Source organism: Ambystoma mexicanum, chromosome 6q (assembly GCF_040938575.1).
Source record: "Ambystoma mexicanum isolate Mex_15411 chromosome 6q, UKY_AmexF1_1, whole genome shotgun sequence".
In the NCBI taxonomy this organism is placed as follows: domain Eukaryota; kingdom Metazoa; phylum Chordata; class Amphibia; order Caudata; family Ambystomatidae; genus Ambystoma; species Ambystoma mexicanum.
In genome coordinates, this window is record NC_090937.1 from 1,118,813,305 (window position 1) to 1,118,831,430 (window position 18,126).

Below are 18,126 nucleotides of genomic sequence, written 5' to 3' on the forward strand. Positions count from 1 at the left end.
TACACTATACACACAGAACGGCCACTGTGCACCTGGAGTGCTTTATATAATAAGGTGCCAACAGGCCTCCTCAAACTCGCCGGCGCTAATGCACTGCCGATGAGTTGAAGTAGGCAAGAGGGTGGAAGGAGTAGAGTAGGTGTCTGTAATGTGCGCCAACGTCATAGGTCACAGCGCATGTTTGTTTTGAGGGTATGAATTTCAGAGATGATCAAAAGCTGAGGAGGGGACTGGAAGGTGTGAATGAGTTCTAGGGATAATGGTTAGCATGAGGAGGATGAAGGATGGAGGGTGGAAGGAGTCTCAGGATGCACTGTACTACTAATTAAAAGATTGAACAGTTATACCTGGTCTTCGGTCCATTTGAGCTCGGAGATACACAACCATTTGGCAATGAGTAGGTTGAGCCTTCTGCACAGGATCCACATGTGTTTTGTGGCTGACTGATTGTCAAGAAGGCAGGTAATCACGGTCACAGCCTCGCCATGTGCAAGGATTTGGATCCAGAAGGAGTTCATCATGATTCGTAATGTCAGACCTCTCATTAAATAGAGTAAATAGATTGTCGGCACAGAACAGCATGCACAACAATGGCTATAAAGTTTAAGCAAACAGCCAGCGCCAACAGCAGCGGATTAGAGGAAAAGACATAAGAGCATGTCAACGCTCTGCATTACTGAAGAAGGATCACAAGTGAGTGTAGAGAAAATAAAATAAAATTGTAAATGTTAGACACAAAGGATTCAGAAAGGAGATGGTACAAAAGCCAAATAAACAGATAAATAGTGGGGTAGGAGAAGTCAAGAAAAAAAGTAGCTGCAAATCAGTAATAGATAGAAATAAGCGTTACCTATGTGGAAGATTAGGCCATTAAACCAACTGAAAGTACTGCCCGGAGATAAAACAACAATGTGCAAATTGCAATTTGCTGGGACATTTTGCAGTAGTTTGCAGGAACAAGAAAAGTGTGACACTGGTACAAGAAGGAAGCAGCTCAGATGAAGAGCGGGTGATGATTGCGAGAAACCAGGCAGAATAAAAATGTCCAGACTGCGACATTACTATGGAACATTGGAAGGTAAACAATTATGGTGGACAGTTGCTCTCCTTATACTATAATGCAACTAGACAAATGGAACAAATTAATAGTGTCGGGACTAGAGGTGACCCGACAAATGCGTAATCTACACTGGAATCTGCTTCTGCCCGTTCCACAAAATCAGCTTTACGGTTCCACAACCACTGAAATATCACCCGATTTTGTCCTGTCTTTTTTCCCAATCCGTGTTAGTTTCATGCAGCGACAGAAGAAACTTTGCATATTTTTTCAGTTCATGATAAATTGCACAGCATCACAAGAAACATTGTGCAGGTCTTTCTTTCGATCAGTCCTAGATTTGTTACCCGAGAAACTACATTCAGGTCTTTTTTTATCTGTGGTAGTTTCGTGCAGTAAGAAACTCTGCACGGTTTTCCACAATCCATGCAAGTTTTGCACATCAACACTGGAAAATTCATGCAAGCTTATTGTAGATCCATACTAGTTTCGTGCTGCAGCATGAGAAACTTTGCATGGTTTTTTTCAAGCTTTTTGTTTGATTCGTGGTGTTTCATGCAGGGGCACGAGAAACTTTGTGCCCCTCTTTTCGATTAATGCTAGGTTTGCGCACCGTCATGAGAAACGTTGTGCCCCTCTTTTCGATTTGTGTTAGGTACGCAGAGTGTTATGAGAAAGTTTGTGCTGTTCTTTTTGATCTATGCTAGGTTTGCTCAGCGGCATGAGAAGCGTTGTGCAGCTCATTTCACTTCACAAGACGATACAAAAAACTTTACGTGACTCGTTTTGGCTCACGAAATGGCATGAGAAACTTTGTCCCACTCTTTTCAATATGCAGGTGTGGCAGAGTGGCAGATTCCAGCAAAATGTATTGAAATCTTACATATTTCGCTTCCACAGCTGGCAGAATGGTATTTCACAATTTCGGCCAGGTCCAGTCAGGACTTTCAGTAAAGCTCAACTAATGAGACATAAAGAATGCTGGTGAATATGAAGCTCCACTATTGAAAATCAAGGTTGGTTTCGCTCATTGGTTGAAATCAATGGAAGACCAGCTGTGATAAGGGTTTATGTTGCAGAAAAAAGAGTTGAAGTCCTCAGATAACATTGGATCCATTTTGTGGAGGGCCCCTTTTTAGGGGTACAAACCAAAGAAAGTTCAGAAAAACAACAATTTCCTGAAATGTTCAGCCTCGGAATGGGATGTTTGTGAGGATAGGTGCACAAAATCATACTTGAACCATTCATATCTTTTGCACTCAGACACAAGGAGGAAGGAGAATTGGACTGGTTGGAAAAATAAGGTGTTATCAAAAGAATTGAATCACCAGAGTGAACCAGTCCAATAATGTTTGTGATGAAAAAGAATGGAAAGTTAAGGATCTGTGTAGATCTGAGAGATTTGAATACGACTCTGCAAGTGGACAGATATCCTTTACCAGTAATCTCAGACATGTTAAATTGTCTTCCAGGAGCCAATTGTTTTACAAATTTAGATTTATTGGTGGCATATATATGTAAGCATATGTAAAGCATATGTAATGGGTTATTTATAACACCCTTAATACCCAGAGGTTTCTAAGCGCGGACCCGGGGATCAAACCTGCGTTGCTCAGTGTCATCTTGCTTCCAAGGCGAACGCGTTGCCCCTAAGCTATCCTCCTGAGAATAGGGGTCCATCCTCACCAGAAAGTGTTGATGGAGAATTACAGGGACCCTGCATTGTTCATAAATCCATTTGAGATTTACAAATATTGCAGGATGTCATTTAGTCTCACCTCTGCTGCTGCAGTGTTCCGTCACATGTGTTCAAAGAGTTGCCTGTGAAGATGGTCTACCAGGATGGCATATTGGTTTATGGGAGTGGGAGTTGTGAGCATGAAAATAGATTGCAAGCAGTATTGAACTGACTGAGGGACAAGGTTTGAAAACTGAAACTACTCAATGTAAATTAAGAGAGAAGGAAGTTGAATATTTGGGGCATATTTTAACTGGAAGTTTGTTAAAGACCAAAACATGATGCTATGACAGTAATCAAAAATGCCTGATTCCATCAAACAACAATGAAGTCAGGTTGTTTTTTTTTAATTAGTAGCATATTATAACAATTTTATAAAATATTTGCAGGTATCAGTCAGCTGATAAGGAGGCTTTTAAAAAGGACATCAAGTTTGACTGGGATGAAAAATGTGAAAGGGCAACCGAAGAAATAAATTATGACACCAGCAAAGCTCCAAATCTAAGAGGATTCATGACAGAAAGAGCAGCAAAAAACTTTGGACACCAGTGAGAAAGGTTTAGGAGCCATCATATTCCAAATATCAAGAGGATTCGAGAGAATTGTATGCCATGCTGTTAGACGGGATATCATATTATGCCTCCCTTTATTGTATATATTGGCCTAAGCCCAGTTGCTCTGCGAAGAAATCCACGTTGCAAGGTTCCGACCTTAGATCGACCTAGCCGCCATTTTGGGAACATCTGCCATTTTGATTTCCACCTCAAAGTCACTCTGCATTCTAAAATGGTGAACAGTGTTCTCCTGCTCGTAACCTTAGCCGTCCTGACCTTTACACAGGTTAATGCCTAAACTGTCTGTAGGCTACATGTTTGGGTCGTGTAATAAGACCATGTCCTATGTTTGACCTGAAGATCAAAGGATTACTCGCGCCAACAAGTCTGATCCTCGGGCATACATTGAATACAATGTTGTTTAAATACTGAATGTGAGCACTTGTTGAACTACATTGTATAAAACATGTACTAAGGCTTAATGTCAGAATCTAAGATACACTGTTGCCATTCTGTGACTTGTTGTTCAACAAACTAGATGTAATCCGCAGGCATATAGTTGGGCTAACTAGAGGCGAACTCGGCACAAACCCTAGTCCGAAAATTATTAACTTGCAGAGGAGCTGGACATTGTCATTGAAAACTGTATAAGAAACGCAAATGTTTAGACGTCCAGTACCTCTCACTTCTCACACCGAAAGGGCTGGTATTCGTTGTGATGTACTGAGGGCCAGATAGCTATCTGATACTCTGTTTCTTTGTAAACTGTACAGTTATTTGAATAAAGATCTGAGAATCTTTATAAGCCTGTGTTTGGTGTATTTCCTTTTGTGGTACTCAGCCTCGATATTTCTCTTTTTGCTTTTACAGATGTCGCCCGTATAGGGACCCTCAAGATTGATGCCAGCTCGTTGAAGGTTGATGCGGCTATCAGACCGGGATCGGACGGTGTAAAAGGGGGCCCCTTTCTTGGATGAGACGCGTCACCTCAGCAGCGCTGCACGACCCGATCCCTGGACGGTGAGCCCGCGGTCCGACTCAGCATCTTGACGAGGGTCTATATATAGAGGCGGGCAGATTTGCTGAAATCACCAACCACGATTTGTATTCCGATCGGACCTCCTTAGGATTTGATCAGGTGAGTCGTGACCCGATTCTTAAGTATCCTGATAATTAGTTTTGACGCATTGCACTTGCGAGTACAATTATTGACCAGGTAACACCAGTATTCTGATATGCCTGGGAAATGGTCTGCCTGTTTCAGGGTGTTATTCCACAGTGACAGACAATCTTTGGAATTTGGCCGACCGGCCCCAATGGAGGGGTCGCCGGCGTGTACTATGTACTGTAAACACGGCATTGGTAGTATAGTATTTAATGATATTTGGCACAGACAAACTAGACATGCTTCCGAACTTCAGTGGCCAATTAATGGTAGTTTTGAAATCCCTCGTATTGAATACTTAGAATCTATATTATTAAAGAAAAAGGCTAGACCTGCAGCATTTGATGTATTACAAAATTGGAAGAAAGAAGCTATGCAGCAGTTTAAGAGTAGAGAAAAGCGCGTGCGCCGTCATATGACGAATGCCGAAAAAGCGTTGTTATATGATCAGAGTAAACAGTCTGAGTCAGTTAGGAATATGGATAGGGCTTTCTCACTTGGTATCCAGAAGATGTATCCTTCTAAAGACTTTCATGTATCCGATGAACTTATTGATAAACTGTTAAATGAACGAAGGCCTGGTGCCACTGCGCCACCTCCGTATGTTCCTCTTCCTGCTGTTATTCCTCCTCCCGTTGTTCCTCCTGCTCCTCCTATTGCTCCTCTTAATGTTCCTTTTCCTCCCGTTGTTCCTCCCCTTGTCGCCGCTCCTCCACCTGCTCCTCCACCTTTGCCTACTATTACGGGTCCAGTGGGTTTGCTTGCCGCACCAGCGATAGTACCTCTGTATCCGGATGTTCAAAATTTGTCTACTCTCCCTCTTCCAAGTGGTTCTACACCAGTGTAGTAGATCAGGGAGTGGGTTAGAGGGGTGTAACTTGTAATACTGTATCTTCAGAGAAAAAGCGTGTGTTAACTGTGTGGGCTAAGAATTTATTGGAGAAGGGTGACCAAGCTGATATTCTTGCCACACTTTATAATTTAGACAATTTTCCTGAGAAAAACGTTTTTATTGAGGGATTAGGAATTCATTTATGTGTGATGTGGAACAGACTAAGTGATACAGATCTCCCACAAGGGTTAAGGGATCTGAATACCATAGCGTTTTCTAGAGATACTACGGAGAAGGTACAAGAGCATGTTGAGAGGGGTTTTGGGTATAGAAAGGAATTGGAAGGGCAAAAGAATGAAGATATAGATGGTGATAGCTTGGATGTTATGTTCACACAGAAACGGTTTTCTCCTTGTCGAAAATCGATAACTGAGGAAACACGAATTTGTTCGAAAGATGCGATTAGGTGGATCTCAGATACATCGATCGCTCCCGTTGAAGTGTATGACACGTATAGTCAGTATACGCCAGAAATGCAGAGGAAAGTGATGCAGGTAATGGTAGAGTACCTACAGGATGAGTGCGTAAAAAAAAAGATTTGTTGTCCCGCAGAGTTATTGAGTATTTATAAGAGGGCTTTTTCGTTTGACACTTCTTCGGCTGCTTAAGCGCTCGATTTAGCTCTGTTGCTTAGTTAGTGTTCGGAGTTGCCTACTTCTCAGTTGCCAATGAAAGAGGTCCCTCCAACATTTGTCCCAAAAGAAGAGATTCCGGCTAATGCTGCAGCAGGTACTGCTGCTCGAGAAATTCTTGCGCATTATGTGTCGCAGTTGGATCACATCCCGTTCTCAAGACAGGAATTGAACACCATTAAACAGTCTATTCCTGATATTAGAAAGAATCGGACAGGGTTCTACAAAGAAATAGAGTCTGTTTTACAATCGTGAGTATTCACCTTAAGTGATATTGATCTGTTGTTTCCCGTACTCCTGCCTGTTGATTTGTGTAAACAGATTAGGACTATAGACGATGTAACAGAGTTAGGAGATTCATGGGATACTATGACTAGACTCGATAAAGAAGGACCAGCTGGTGGGAGACCACCACAGGTAATAGTAACTTTACCTGATAGAATAGTTACGAAATTGAAGACTATAATTCCTGAAAGAAGGATTATTTGGGACAAGTTTACGGCCTGTGTCCAAGGGAAATCTGAGGGTGCTACCGAGTTCTTCAACCGGTTTGAACAAGTTTTTTCAGATTACAGTGGGCAAGACTTAAGCACAGAGTCTGGGTAAAGGTTATTCGTGGACAAATTTGTGAGTGGATTGCTACCTGACATCCAGACACAGATCATGTATTCCGAGAGCGCTTGGCAAGCGAAGTCTCAGTCAGAAGTATTGCATATGGCTCAATACTACGATAATCGTGTCAATAACAAAAAGGAAAGAATTGAAAAGAGAAAAGGTGGCTTAAAGACAAAAGTACTATTGCAGCAAATTGTTAGAGGCCCTAGAGGGGGTAACTCGCAATTCAGAGGTCAGTACGTTCCACAAGGAAATGTGCCCGTGGGTCCTGTAAACATTAACCAGTGTGCATATTGCAGACAAGAGGGTCATTGGCATGCACAATGCCCGATCCTCCAACAGAGGTCAAATAACACATTTGGGAATATTGGTAGATGATCCAGAGGCCGCCCAGGAGCAGGGGGTCCCGGTAGAGGTCAGTTTTCACAAGTTTCAAAGCAACCTTTTTCGCAGGACAATCAGGCATTGAGTGTGGATAATAGAAACATTTTTGACCATCCTTCTGCTGCTTACCTCTCTGAAGAACTTCCTTTCAACGATATTCTGTTTCGCTAGGATTACCCGAAGCAGGGTTTGGAACCAACGCCTATTCCCGTTAATCAGAAAGGTCCCTACGTTGAAATGTTAGTGGGTAATAGGAAACATTTATTTTTGATAGATACAGGGGCACAGAAGTGTTCCATTGACCATTCACGGGTTCCAAACATTCCACTGTCAGGGCAAACCAATGTTTCGGTAGGGTTTTCTGGCACACCAGTAGTCTGTCCGGTTTCTTCACCAGTACCTATTTCTTTGGGTCCATTTACGGACCACTGTACATTCCTTTTGACCACGAATTGTGGAGAGAATTTGTTGGGGTTGAATCTGTTGAAGGAATTAAATGCGGTAATTCATTGTTCTTCTGACGGAGTGTGTTTGACGATTTCACCACAGCAACTTTCTGTCTCTCAATTCTTGACCAGACCATTGCCGCCAGAATTTGGTAATGTTCCGGAGTGTTTGTGGGTGATTGACGACAATGATGTCGGTGTTTTGCAAATTGAGCCCGTTAAGATTGTTTAAAACATGGAGTGAAGTTGCCACGTATTCCCAGTATAAGATCTCGGTCGATGGTGAGCAAGCTTTGAAATGCATCATATCCGATTTTGTGCATCGAGGGGTGATTGAGGAAATTGCAGGTAGTTTGTGCAATAGTCTGATTTTGCATCCGTACAAAAAAGGCGATAATGCAATTGCCTTCCGTTTTATTATTGATCTACGTGCCATTAATAAGATCATTGCTCCACAATTTCCTATTGTGCCTGATGTGACAACAATATTGACCATGATCCCGGCTTCAACTACTTACTTTAGTGTTGTGGATCTAAAGAATGCTTTCTTTAGTATCCCTATACATAAGGACAGTAGATACTTGTTCGTGTTCGCCTTAAGGGGACGCTCGTTTACTTTTACCCGTGCACCGCAAGGTTACACGGAAAGTCCTAGCATCTATAGTAGGGCTTTGAAAGAGCAGCTAGATAACCTTGAATTGCCCTCTACTTGTACACTGCTTCAATATGTTGACGACCTGCTTTTGGCTGCTGACTCAGGGAGTGCTTGTAAGGAGGGCACTGTGTCGTTGCTTATTCATCTAGCTCAACATGGACACAAAGCTTTGCTTAAACAATGTCAATATTGTCGACAGGAGGTCGCCTATTTAAGCTATCTCCTGTCAAAGGAGGGAAGAAGGTTGATGCCTGAACGGATCAAAATCATTTCTAGCATGTCCGTCCCAAATACACAGAAGGAAGTTAGAGCCTTGATAGGTATGACTTCTTACTGTAGGTAGTGGATCCCGAATTTCTCCTTAGTGAATGTTGGCTTTGACGAAGAAGGGCATTTCTTCGCCATTGCCGTGGAACTTGGAACACCAGCAATCATTTGATCTGCTCAAGACTGCATTGTGCTCAGCACCAGTTTTGGGCACACCAAACTATGAAAAGGCCTTCGTGTTGTATGTGCATGAATGTGATGGATGTGCTTTGGCTGTATTAACGCAGGAACATGGAGGGAAGAATAGGCCGTGCAGCTACTTTTCGTCTGCCCTTGATCCTGTAGCATGCGCTTTGCCAAGATGTTTGAGAGCTGTCACTGCTGCTGCTGCGTCCATTAAACAGAGAGAGGGAATGGTCCTAGGCCATGCTTTAACCCTGATGGTACCTCACTCTGTAGATATTCTATTAAACAGAACACAAATGCAACACCTCACTTCCGCACGATTAACGAGATACGAATTGATCTTGTTTGCACCACACATCCAAATTAAGAGGTGTTGTGTCCTTAATCCGGCTGAACTTCTACCTTTCCCGCAAGGTACTGCTTGAGTGGCGAAGAGTCACATGACTGCCTTTACACCACAGAACAAGAGACTAAAAGCAGAATTGACCTAAAGGACACTCCTTTGAATAATCCGCTAGGGGAGCTGTTTTGTGACGTTCCTGTTTCAAACTCCCGGATGGTACATCCACAGCTATTTATGCAATCACCACATTGAGCACGGTCGTGGAGACCAAAAGAATCATGCATAATTCTGCGCAGGCTGCAGAGATTATAGCATTGACCCGAGCTTGTGAACTTTCCGAAGGGCTTACAGTAAATATATATACTGACAGTCAGTATGCCTTTGGGGTGGTTCACAACTTCGGCAGACTTTGGGCAGAAAGAGGTTTCTTCACCTCACATGACACAAAAATTCAACATGGCTCCTTGATAGTATGGTTACTCTCAGCGCTTGCACTCCCTACTCAGCTAGCTATCATGAAATGCGCAGCGCATCCGAAGGTCATAGACAGTGTAGGAAAAGGTAATGCTTTCGCTGACCAGATAGCCAGACAGACTGCCACTGATCCCTCTTCAGAAATGTATACTTCAAGGGAAGCCACAAATGCCTGTACTTTGGACGAGGGTATTGATTCTGTAAGGAATATTCAAGCCAATGCCACGTTAGAAGAATCTAAGAAATGGGCTAAGGGTTTGGGAAAATTGGATGATGATGGGTGCTGGGTGGATAAAGTTGAAGGGAAATGGCTATTGCCTGACGCATATGTTATGATGATGGTTGTTATGGCTCATGGACCCACCCATATTTGTGCTCGTAAGGTCACTAAAATGTAGCAAAATTAATGGGTAAATGATAAAATGCCTAAAGTAACTGAACGATTCATTCAGGGATGTATGATTTGTTTGCAGCACAATGTGGGAAAGGGCACATCAACTCCTAGGGGTAGTTTGGTCCACCTTCTGTCCCCTTTGAGGTAATTCATTTTGACTTTATTGAAATGGAGTGTTGCCATAATTTTACGTATGTATTAGTTGTCATCTGTGCCTTTAGCAAATGGGTTGAAGCTTTTCCCGTCAAAGATGCCACAGCCATGACCACGGCAAAGACCATGCTAAAGGAATATTTTCAAATATTTGGTTTGCCAAGAGTCATCTGGTCGGACAATGGTCCACATTTTATCGCTGCTGTAATTCTGCAGATATGCGCGGGATTACAGATCGATAAACGATTCCATTCGGCCAGACACGCACAGAGTGCTGGACTAGTAGAAAGACACAACAGCATCATCAAGAATAAGCTCACTAAAACGTGGGCCGGCACCAAACTAAAATGGCCGAACGCCTTACCGATCATATTATTGTCCATGAAGATGACCCCTCTCCCTTTGAGGTGGTCATGGGTAGGGCAGCTAACATTTGGAATCTCCCAAAGCCCCGCTCTTTACGAGATCTCGAAAATGTACTTCTTTCAGATTACTGTGGCCAATTAACTAAAAATCTGTATCTGATTTATCACCAGGTGCGAGAGGCTTTACCTGTGAAATATGAGGGCCCCGGCCACAGCATACAGCTGGGTGATTGGGTCCTTACGAAAGTATTCGAGCGATCTTCTTGCCTCGCACCTCGTTGGCGGGGCCCGCATCAGGTCCTCCTTGTCACACAGACGGTGGTGCGGGTAGCTGGAAAGAAGAATTGGATCCACGCGTCACACATCAAGAGGATTCCACACACTGTGCCACACACTACAGAAGATACAGAACCCCTCACCAGTACTGCAACCAACGATCACGAAGCAGTAAACAGCATCAAGAGTGCATCGGAGACTCTCCCTAAGCCTGTGAGGCCTGGGGAAACAGCCATTTCGCCTTCACAATCTCCAACAGTTTCATCTTTTGAATTTTTTCTGGATCTTGCATCAGATCCTGCTTTGGATTTGTCACTTCCAACGGGAAGTGACGACACATTGTTCACAGATCACTCAGTACCAGGGATCACAAGGTACGTTCTGCGTCCGAGGAAATAGACCTACTGCACGGTTCGACTGTGCCTTCAAAGAAAAGTCATCAAGGGCTTGCCTTTTCGGCCCGATCATTCGTGTAGAAGGGGATTATGTTGGCTAGGGTTTGTAAAAGGACTAAGAAGACACTCGGCCTGGAGGTCGCCAGCAAAAAAACATTGGTGTAAATCGTTTGAAGAACAATACCTGCAACCGCTCCCGCTCGTACGGAAAAGATAAGAGACTGTGTGACCAGCTACGGAAATGAACATTCGAATGCATGGGCCCCGAAAACATATTGTTGCTTAGTGATAATGTTGATTGGTTTTACAATAGTCATTGCATTAGGATTTTGGTATCTGGAAGAAGTACATCCGCTCGAAAATGTGTTACCCACTGAAAATGTACCCACTGTTCCTATTCCCTTTGTACATTTGCATACTTTATCTCCGAGAGACTCTCAGCACAGACAGAGTTATCACAACAACACTCTATTACTCATCATGAACGCTACACATACCATTCTTAATAGGTCTAACTGTTGGGTTTGTTCGCATTTACCGCAACACGGGGATAAGAGGCTGGGTTGGTATATTCATCCTTTACCTCTGACAACTGCTTTCTATGCTTCTCTTAGAGCAATATTCTTTGACCGATGGAACGATAGCATCTCAGGGAACTTTGATGGGACGAACTTGAACAATTTTGAAAGACGTGTTCTGATGCCCTTGGGATGCTCACTTTTTGCGAATAGGAGCAAGCCAAATGTTGCTTCTATTAGGCCTTCTGATAGACTGTCCCGTCCTTTCCAATCTTTAATTTCTTTTAAGATGGCTCCTATAGGCAATAGGGATGCCACGCCACCTTCTTATGCTGTTAACCACAGCCCTGATTCAGTTTCTTTCTGCATACAAAGGAATGGTACACAGTCAATGGGTGATTTTAAAGGTTGCGCCAACGTTGCAAATTTGACTAGTGAGAACAGACCTTTGTATGTAGGCGAACCTGTCTTCTTTGTTTGCGGTAATGTAGCATTTCCATGGTTACCCTGGGATTGGAAGGGAACTTGTTATTTAGGGATTCTGTTACCTGGGGTATTCATTGCCAGCACTGTAGAAATTTCAAAGGCTTGTCCGCGGCGGAACGAGAATGGCGATACTTCAGCACAAGTTCTGGGCGATGTAGCTAAATCCTTTGTGCCATTTTGGGGGCAGATATTGAACTTAGAAGACATCAGGAGACTGCCGAGAGTACTGGAGAGGCCCATCAACCGGACCACTGACATACTCTATAATATGACATTAGAACAGAAAGCAATAAGGTTAGTGGCACTTCAGAACCGGATGACATTAGATGTCCTCCTGGCTGAACGTGGTGGGGTATGTAAATTAGTGGAGTCCGCTTGCTGCGTTTTCGTGCCAGATTCCTCCCCAACGATTTTCAGAGCAATCCAAAATCTGCACGTCCTTAGTTCAGAAGTGCATGTTCCCGAGGGAAACTGGGAACTTAGCGCTTGGTTCTGGGACCTCCTACGATCTTGGGGATGGAAGTTACTTTTGGTTTTGATGATTATTTTAGGTATTCTGTTGTTTCCTTGCTGCTGTATACAATGTCTTCCTGGTATATGTTCGATGTTAGGAGGATGTTGTGCACAAGCGCTGAGTGCATTAGGGCACAAAGTATACGCCCCAGAGAAGATCTCCAATGAATTTGTGCTGAAAGAAATCTTAGTATCCGACCTCATGGCAATTGATATTTCCGATAGTGATTGAGGATGTATGGACATTGAGACGTGGAGTTACTCGTAAAGTGACTAGAAGTAGTTTGGCGCTTGGCTTAGGGCAAAAGGAGAGTTTGTGAGACAGGATATCATATTATACTTCCCTTTATTGTATATATTGTCCTAAGCCCCGTCGCTCTGCGAAGAAATCCACGTTGCAAGGTTCCGACCTTAGATCGACCTAGCTGCCATTTTGGGAACATCCGCCATTTTGATTTCCACCTCGAAGTCACTCTGTATTCTAAAATGGTGGACAGTGTTCTCTTGCTCATAACTATAGCCGTCCTGACCTTTACACAGGTTAATGCCTAAACTGCCTGTAGACTACATGTTTGGGTCATGTAATAAGACCATGTCCTATGTTTGACCTGAAGATCAAAGGATTACTCGCGCCAACAAGTCTGATCCGCGGGCATACATTGAATACAATGTTGTTTAAATACTGAATGTGAGCACTTGTTGAACTACATTGTACAAAAAACGTGTGCTAAGGCTTAATGTCAGAATCTAAGATACACTGTTGCCAGTTTGTGACTTGTTGTTCAACAAACTAGATGTAATCCGCAGGCATATAGTTGGGCTAACTAGAGGCGAACTCGGCACGAACCCTAGTCCAAAAATTATTAACTTGCAGAGGGGCTGGACATTGTGATTGAAAACTGTATAAGAGACGCAAATGTTTAGATGTCCAGTACCTCTCACTTCTCACATCGAAAGGGCTGGTATTCGTTGTGATGTACTGAGGGCCAGATAGCTATCTGATACTCTGTTTCTTTGTAAATGGTACAGTTATTTGAATAGAGATCTGAGAATCTTTATAAGCCTGTGTTTGGTGTATTTCCTTTTGTGGTACTCAGCCTCAATATTTCTCTTTTTGCTTTTACAATGCATCTAGAGCAATTTTAGAAACTGGGTCAAAATATTCAGTAATCGAAAAGAAATTGTTTGCATGTGTCTTGGAAGTAATTTATTTTCAGAAATCTAAATGGGGCAATCCTTTCACCATATGCACTGACCACAAGCTGCTTGTAGAACTGTTGACAGTAAATGGAATGAGCAAGGCTATTCCTTATTTAGAAAAGTTATGGATCATGCTACAAAAATGTGATTTCCAGGTGAAATATGTACTGTGGATAAGAACCAAAATGGCAGATTTCCTATCACTACTACCTGTGAGAGATTTAGATAAATTGGGAAAGATGGGGATGATGAAGTAGTAGCAATGTTGTTGGAGACAGTGGGCCTCATCACAAGTTGGACGGTAATCCGGAGCAATTTCCACCACATCACATCCTGGCGTAAACGCACCCGGACTCCACCGGTACGCTATTTGCACCCGGTGTAAGTTATGTCGAAATAAGGGTTACTGACAAAAAAACAGCACTAGTAGCGCTACCGCTGGCGATCCTGGCGCTAAAAGCACCAGCAGAAATTGCGTCATTGCCAGAATGGGAAGCATTGCGGCTGCCATTTTGAAAAACACAATCTATTAAATATCTCCACCGGTCCTGGAAAGAAGCCAGAATGTCTCAGGAGGACAAGGTGGCATAACATTGCCTGCGTAAACCAAACTTTTGTGAGGGGGAACTGGTGGTCCTCGCAGATGGGGTCATTGCCCACTGTGAGGAACTTTATGGCAACGGAAGACCACTGGACATTGCAGGACAGGAATCTGGCATGCCATATGCCTGGAAGGTGACAGCAGTGGCAAGTGTACCCTGTGATGGCGAGGACTGCCACAAGCGGTGGAACGACCTGAGTGCCACAGTGCAGGGACTGCTGGCCCAACACTGCCAGGAGTCCCTGGCAACTGGAGGAGGCACTATGGAGCCACTGGTCCTCACCGCATGGGGGGGAGAAGTGCAGTACAATGATGGACATAGAAGGGAAATAGTGGGTCGGCAGTGCAGAGGCAGGTGCCAGCAGCCAGGAGGTGAGTCAATCCCCCCACACAAGTTCATGTACAAACAACAGCCCAGCATAAGATGCCCCAGTGGACAGGGATACATGTCAGCAGACCCAGAAGCTGGGCATGCCAACAGGGCAGAGTGACAGGGTGGCACATCAGCCACTCTCCACAGCAGCCATGGGGCAGGGCACCAAGGGCACCCCTGATCATCACAGCAGCAGGAAGGGGTGGCAAGTGACCTAACCAAATGCCATGTGCACCACACACCTACTGGTGCACTCTGTGACAGTGGGATTGAGGTGCGTGAGTGATCACAACAACGTGCAGCAGTGATACCAGCATGTTATGGGCCTCGTTGGCCGCCCCATGTTGGCATGGCAGACAATTCACAGGGAAGTACACATCCCCCACACCGACATGTGCTCAGCCTGCCAACCACAATGCACCACAGTGCAGCCTTGCTCGCTGCACAGCGGTTCCCCATGAAGCCATGCCAGTGCCATGGACTAAGCCACCATCCCAACCCCCACCATGTCAGTGACACCCGGGAGGGGATGTGGGGACATGAAGGACCACAAGCATGCATGCCAGACATCAGCTGCCCCAGCACAGACACCCTGCCCTCCCCACACACATACCAAAGACCAACTGGCCATGTCTCACACATGCATGCCATCCCATGAAGCTGGGCCCACATGCAATCTCCCCAGACCAACCATGCCATTTGCCCATACGTGTGGAATCCCACTCTGTACCACAGCAAATGTGACTTGAATGCCAACACGCGTGGGGAACCATACCTCACAACATTTCATATGTCCCCTACAGGCACTCATGCAGGCATCAGAAGAGGAGGAGCTTGCAGGCCCATCTGGGAGCAGCGCATCCAGACCCTCAAGGTCTGCCACCACCACCACCACCCCGCAAAAGGCCACTCAGGCTTCACTGAGGCAGATGTCAGGCCGTATAACACTGCAACACAGCAGGGCCAAGCCAATGCCCACACCACAGGCCACCAGGAGTAGTGCAAGGCACACTGCACCCACAGCTGGAGGCAGAGACACCCAGACCACACCTGCTGGCAGGGCGACTGTGGAGTCACAAGGGGCACCAGCCCAGTGCCACCACCCGCCGAAAGGCCACAGTTCCCTGAGAGCCCTCCACACCTCCAGCATCCACAGTCCTCGTAGAGCCCTCCCCGCAGCCAGCACCCACAATCCCCAGAGAGCCCTACAGTCAACTGAGCCAGACGTTGACACACACTTTTATGGCTCCTATGAATACAGCCCAGGGCCAGTATAGAGCCCCTCTCCCACACATCACACACAAACACATAGCACACTGTTGCAGAGGCTTGAGGAGATGGAACACAGACAGTGGGAGATGGAGGCAATTGGCCACATGTACTCAGAACACCTGCAGGCCATAAGGGACAGAATTCAAGGGGCCACCCACAGGAGGGTGCAAGCTATCATGCGGAACAGGGCCAAGACAACTGCCAGCATGGCCACCCTGACACTTTACACCCAGAGGGTCAGGGAGATGACTGAAGGCATCTCTGCACTGGCGGAGGCCATCCGGCAGAGCAGGGAGGTGCTTCTGCAACAAAACCATGGGACAGGCTCTGTCCCTTCCACTTCATCCACACCCACAGAGGGGTCACAGCAGGACACACTGAGGTGTCATGAAAACATGACACTTCATCAATGCGAGGACATACCTAAGTGTGTCTTTGTCATGTTTATTGATTGAGGTGAGTGTCACACAGTCGTGCACATGTCAAAAGAAATTGTCTATCTGTCCCTGGCATGCCAATCTCCCATCCCTCATGTCATTTCTGGCAATGCGTGCATCTGCGCCTCTGCCACAGGCACTGCATCTTCAACCTCTGGTGGTGGCATCTCTAAATCAGGGGGCAGCAGAAAATGTTTCTTCAGGCAGAAATTGTGCAGCATGGCACACACGAGCAGTTTTGCCCACTTTCTCTGGAGCGTATATCAGGGCTCCACCGGTACGGTCAAGGCAGTGGAAACATGCCTTCAGGAGGCCAAAGGTGCGCTCGATGCACACACGGGTCCTGCTGTGATCGTGGTTGTAGGTATTCTCCTGCAGTGTTCGTGGATCACGCACACACGGGTCATTAGCCAGGGCAGCTGTGGGTATCCAGAGTCACCTGCATGGGGGAGGCACAGCCATTAGTCATGGTGTAAGGTGTGGGGGTGGAATTACATGAAATCAGGTCAATTGACTACTTGTGCATGGAAATGGTGGCTGTCATATGGCAGTGTATTTACACCGTGCATGGGGCATGCTGGGTTACCCATGGGCCATCCCTGGGTGTCTGGTGCCAACGGGTGGGCATTGTGCGCAGGCCACACATGGATGCATGGCTGTGGTACTGGCTGGATTGTTGTTGTGTGAGGCAATGTGGCCATTTGTCAGCATTGTTTTGGTAAGTGCATGTAACATTGTGGTACCTGTAGTCATGGTGGCGTATTTGGTTGCTACTAAATTGTACATCTGCTTCTCTATGCAGGTAGATCTGACATGTGCATGCTCCGTGGCCTGTATTGTGACAATGGTGCGGGAGGTGGTCAAGTACAGGTTGTTTCGCATTCGCTTGTCATGCCATCCTTTGTGTAGTGATTTGCACCCCCACCCATTTGGGCATGTGCTTCATGGCACATGTGTGCTGGCTTTTCTGCTCACCCACTATCCAGATCCGTTGTCCTATGTGCCTCTCCATGTATCCTGGCAGTGTGCTGATCCGTAGGTCCATGGATGGCATCATGGGTGGAACCAGGGTAGCGGGCACAGCAGTGGGTGATGTACCGGTTGGGGTCACAGGTCACCTGCACATTCAGAGAGTGGTAGTGCTTGCAGTTTCTGTACACTGCTTTGTGGGCCTGGGGGGCTACCAGCGCAACTTGGATATATTCCAGGGCAGCAATCACATTTGGCATTTGGGCAATGGCATATAACTGTGCTTTCATGGAATTAACGTGGGCTGGGGGGGGTAGGCAGTGAGATGTGGTGTTGCACTTTCTATAGGAGGGCTTCAAGCACCTGGCCCAGCACTGTACAGAGTGCTGGAAGGTGCCAGTTCCAAGGAATTGAACAATGGACACGTGCTTCAGCTGTGGGGGCACAGCTGTCCGGATTTTGCTCCTGCTCCATATGTCGTCCTGTATTGTGGTGATCAGGTCTGTTATGGTCTCCCTGTTGAGGCAGTACAGGGTGACCAACTGGCTGTCGGTGAGGGTCCAAGGTGAGGGCCTATCCCTGAGGATCGGTGCATGCCTTGCTTGGGCTCTCCTCCTCCTCCTCCTCCTCCCCAACCCCAACACCTTTAATCCCTGGCCTGGTTGTCCTGCCTCTCTACTTCCAAGCGCAGCATGAGCAGCTGACTGTCCCAGCTCACAGTGGCAGCTTGGTGTTGGAAACAGTGTTTGGGTTAGGGGTGTGTTTT

General features: G+C 45.6%; 1 protein-coding gene across 3 annotated transcripts in view; it reads left to right on the top strand.

The window, feature by feature from the left end:
* CNGA1 (cyclic nucleotide gated channel subunit alpha 1) overlaps positions 1-18,126 on the top strand; it is a 397,841-nt gene that overhangs the window by 206,207 nt on the left and 173,508 nt on the right. Inside the window, exon 2 of one of the 3 annotated variants that reach the window (XM_069631708.1) lies at positions 4,220-4,487. The exons of the other annotated variants lie outside the window; for them this stretch is intronic. The gene's annotated coding sequence lies outside the window, so the exon portion shown is untranslated. The remainder of the gene's footprint in view (positions 1-4,219; positions 4,488-18,126) is intronic. 3 annotated transcript variants of the gene reach the window in all.